Source organism: Lutra lutra, chromosome 4 (assembly GCF_902655055.1).
Source record: "Lutra lutra chromosome 4, mLutLut1.2, whole genome shotgun sequence".
Taxonomy (NCBI): Eukaryota; Metazoa; Chordata; class Mammalia; order Carnivora; family Mustelidae; genus Lutra; species Lutra lutra.
Window position 1 is genome coordinate 129369700 of NC_062281.1, and position 4765 is coordinate 129374464.

General features: G+C 37.8%; 1 non-coding gene across 1 annotated transcript; it reads left to right on the forward strand.

The window, feature by feature from the left end:
• The first annotated feature begins 272 nt into the window (after positions 1-272).
• LOC125099373 (U12 minor spliceosomal RNA) lies at positions 273-422 on the forward strand. The gene has a single exon (XR_007127136.1). It is a non-coding gene; the product is annotated as a U12 minor spliceosomal RNA (small nuclear RNA).
• The last annotated feature ends 4343 nt before the right edge of the window (positions 423-4765 follow it).

Below are 4765 nucleotides of genomic sequence, written 5' to 3' on the forward strand. Positions count from 1 at the left end.
GTTAAGACTTAGACTGAAGTAGAAGTAATGGTCAATAGAAGCAAATTGATCCCAAGTCCACAGACAGCTTCCAGGATTTTCCACTGCATTAATTAGTTTGGAAAATTGAGAACTATTTCATCAATACATAATATAATCCACAATTACCCCCATGACAGTATTTGCATTCAATTCTACATCTTCAGCCATGGAAGCCACAGGTTTTTCTAGAACTAAGATTTGGTATAAACAAAATGATGTGTGGCTATTGAGTATTAAACATGCAAAGTTTAATGCCTTAAACTTATCAGTTAACAAAATAATGATTCGGGGTGATGCCTGAATGCTCACTGCTAATGTGAGATGAATTTTTGTGTGGGCAAAGGTTGCCCTTCAGGTGCTCTGCCTACTTTGCGGGATGCCTCCGAGTGGCAATCTGCTCATCCCCCTTTAAAACTGAAAGAGTAGACTGGTATGAAGGTAATAAAGAGCTTGAGAAAGAAGGAAACAAACAACAAAAAAACATGCAAAGTTTACATCTGTTACATGGCCGACATGTACTAAATTGCCTGTAGCTAAAATGAAAACAAATGTATTACCTCCCAAAGAAGATAAAGTGAATATTTGGTTATCTGGACTCAATGTCAAGAATAAGGTAATTATCTCAAGAAAGGAAGAAGACTAATATGACAGTGGCCCAAGCAAATCTCCACATATTTTTAAAAAATATTACCATTATTGGCATTGGCCCACTCAAATGTAGTATTTAATTCTAAATACACAAAGTATTTCAGAAAGATAGCCTAAGGGTTTTCTTTTCTTTTCTTTTCTTTTTTCTTTTCTTTTCTTTTCTTCTTTTCTTTTTTCCTTTTCTCTTCTTTTCTTTTCTCTATTCTTCACCAAGACATGATGCTACAAATGCTCCTTTCAATAATTTGATAAACTTGAGCTCTAAGCCAGAGAGAGCATCTGTTAGAAAACATGGCAATATTCTTTCTATTTATGGCTCTTTCATTTCAAACCACCACATCATTTCTGTTGTGAACACCCATCCCTTGAAAACACAGAAATCACAATGTAAGATTTTGGAAGAAAGGAATTATGAAAAATCACCCAACACCTCTCAGCAATGGGAAATAACTCCCTCCCTTCATTAAGTTCAGAGATTTCTCTTCACTAATAGTTCTGTAGAGTTGGGCCCCATCAAGGCTCAACCGAAGTGGGAGACTAAAACACCCAGCCAGAAATGAAATTAGAAACACATGTGAGCCACTACACTTAGAGAACATTTTAAGACCAGAGAAATTATTCACCAAACCCAAACCACTAATTGTTGCACCTTGAAAGATTAATAACTGACAACAAAAGTGATGTTCCAGAAATTAGTCTGACATATATGATAAGGACAGAAAACTAAACAGAAGACCATGCATGTTTCTAATCCTCTTAATGTTACTCAAATGCCAGTATCCAATCACTTGGGGTGAAGGAGAATCAGAAAAAAAAAAATAGCTTTTTTGCTTTTTTGTAACTTGAATGAATTTCCATGTCCAGTTGGAAGTTGGTTTTCTCATCAATTACAGTTTAAGAACTTATATGGCTAAGCTATAAAGAGGCAAAAATGCAATATTATCAACTTCAGGGAGATAGTGAGCTACTTCAGTCATGACGACATATGGACGTCAAGGTGGCAACTCTGAATGCAGTTGCCATGTGCTGTGGTGGCTTTCCCAGGAAGAGAATTCTTTTTTTTTTTTTTTTTTTTTAAGATTTTATTTATGTATTTGACAGAGAGAGAGATCACAAGCAGGGAAGAGAATTCTCTCCATTCCTCTGCTCAGAGTCAGGGGCAAAGTCAGGGAGGAACTCTGAATATTTGTAGTAAACAAAAGTGACTTCATGACATAGCTTAGGTAAAGGGAGAAGGAGACCATGAAATAAGGGAGCCTCAAATTATGAACCAAGTCAAAGGCCAAGAAGGAAAGTGAGTGAACATAGAGTCTGGAAGATGATATCTATCTATCTATCTATCTATCTATCTATCTATCTATCTATCTATTTATTTATTTATTTTTAAAGATTTTGTTTATTTATTTGACAGCCAGAGATCGCAAGTAGGCAGAAAGTCAGGCAGAGAGAGAAGGAAACAGGCTCCCTGAGGAGCAGAGAGCCCGATGCGGGGCTCAATCCCAGGACCCTGAGATCATGACCTGAGCTGAAGGCAGAGGCTTTAACCCACTGAGCACTGAGCCACCCAGGTGCTCCATCTTTTTTTTTTTTTTTTTTTTTTTTTTTAACAGAAAGACTCAAAGGGATAAGGGATCTAGTAAGGGATCCAGGCTACAAGTTATACTATTGTCCTAAATGATTCCCTGCTTTCATTCTCAACTACTCTATCACCCTGGCCCCCAATACATTCTATACCCTGCAACCAAACTAATCTCTTAAGAGCATATATTATATCATATTACTCCTCAGCTGAAAATCCTTCAGTGACTTCCTACTAAAAACACAGTAGAACTTGCCTTATAATACTTTAGAATGTGGTAATTAGTTTCACCCACAGATATTGGTCCTCCCTCATTTCTTATCACTCTTTGTTTGTTGTGGTCCCATTACAATGACTCCCTTTCCAATGCTGAACACACTCAACTGGTCTCTTTCTTGGGCTGTTTTCCTTGATTTCACTCTAAATATTCACATCGACAGTTTCATCTTTTTCATCAGTAAGTTCTCAGTTCAAATATTATCTCTTGAGAGAGAACTTTCTGCAGGTTATATGGCCCCAAGTCATTCTCTGTTACATATATCTTTTTATTTTCTTGATCATAACTATAATTATGTTTAATTCTTATATTTATTGCTTTGCCTGTTTTAATCTGTCTTCATCCTAGCTCTAAAATGAAAGTCCTGTGACAGTAAAAATCTGGATTGCCTTTTACCATTACCCAGTCATAAGAAAGGGCCTCTCAGACCATAGTTACACAGTGAATTTTTGAGTTAATCCAAACATCTTTTGCTCAAGTTGTGTTCAGGGAAAACTCCTAAAGTCTAGATCAGCATAAAATGAAGTTGGGAAATTAATGAAATAGCAAACCAAGGAAATAGAACATTTCATTAGGGAAAAGTAATTGTCTTTCTTGTTTCAGCTTGGTTACATGTGAGATTTCCTGTTTCATGTTTTCCCTGTTTGAGAATCAAAAAATTAAATACATATAAGATAAAACAAATTGTCAGTTTTTTTTAAAAACTGCTTTTGCAGTGAGTGACAAGCCAAAAAAAAAAAAAAAAAAAAAAGAAAAAAAGAAAAAAAAGGATATTCTTATACCAAGCAGAATTCTAATTCAAATGTCACAACTCACATTTTTTTTTTAAAGATTTTATTTATTTATTTGACAGACAGAGATCACAAGTAGGCAGAGAGGCTGGCAGAGAGAGAGGAGGAAGCAGGCTCCCTGCTGAGCAGAGAGCCCGATGCGGGGCTCGATCCCAGGACCCCGGGATCATGACCTGAGCTGAAGGCAGAGGCTTTAACCCACTGAGCCACCCAGGCGCCCCCACAACTCACATTTGAAAAGCATTTCCATTCTGCATTTTTCCAAGGAAGACTTAACAACCTAGCCAGATATGCCACTTACTTATTTAGGCAAATGGTATGTAGTGGTAGGATTGGGACCAGAGAACTTGACATTTAGGTACTGGTGAGGCCACAGTTGTAGTCTCATTTAATTTCACCCAGAGTAAAAGCTCTTTGCCTTGGCCAGAGGCACAGCCTTTGAATCTTGGCTAGCTATGTACAAAAGTCATCTCCTTTTCTCAAAGCAGGGTTTATGCCAAGGGAGGTAGATGAGTCTCTCCTGATCCATCACATTAACACAGACAATTTATTTTGCTGATAAATTGGTATCATGTTCTTAGACAAAAGTCAGAATTTGTGTTGTGTTTATTTGGAAAGACAAATAGATACTACTTTACACAATAGATATAGTCTTAAAAGAGTACACAATTTTGTAAATAATGCTGTCTTTTTAAAAGTGTTAAAGGAAACAATTACTTAGAAGAAACTTTCAGGGGATTCTCTCCCAAAAGGATTAGATACTTTGTAACATGAGCAGGGTTGCTGAAAATGCTTCCTGACTGGGTCAGTTTGGCTCAGAAATTAAGTGAGGGTGATCATACTGGAATCTGTGTCTGTAGCTGGAGAGAAGTGAGAAAAACAGATAACCTTAAAAGATGATCTTTTTGAAAATTGGTATGACTATGTTCTATTACTGACATACACAAATATGTGAATGTAATTTGTGTAAGGTATGCCTATGTCCCCTAAACCTCTAAAGTTTATTTTGACTTTGACCATAAGGGAGGGTCCCTCTATCCTATGTCATGTGGTTAGAGGGCCCCATTTTGGGCTCTCATCTGGGTACCCCCACCACATAGGTGAGTGGTAGGGCCTGTCCATAACTCCTATACCCCCCTTCTAGAAAGATCTACAGGTTCCAGGGCATCTGAATTTCCAGTCCATAACCCCCACACCCCCTTCTAGAAAGTTCTACAGGTTCCAGGGCATCTGAATTTCCAGTCCAAATATCACTGAAATTGTTTCTCAGGCTTCTGTGGGTCTTTTCCCAAATCTGCCTTCCCGAAAGCAGTCTAAGCTATTGGTGGTGAATACACCCTTCAACGTGGGAATGTGGATCAAGCATGGAAAGGCTGCTGGGAATGTGTGAATGATGTAAAGGCACAAGGCCCTTTGGGTGCACGGAGAGCAGGAGGGTGAAAAGAAAAG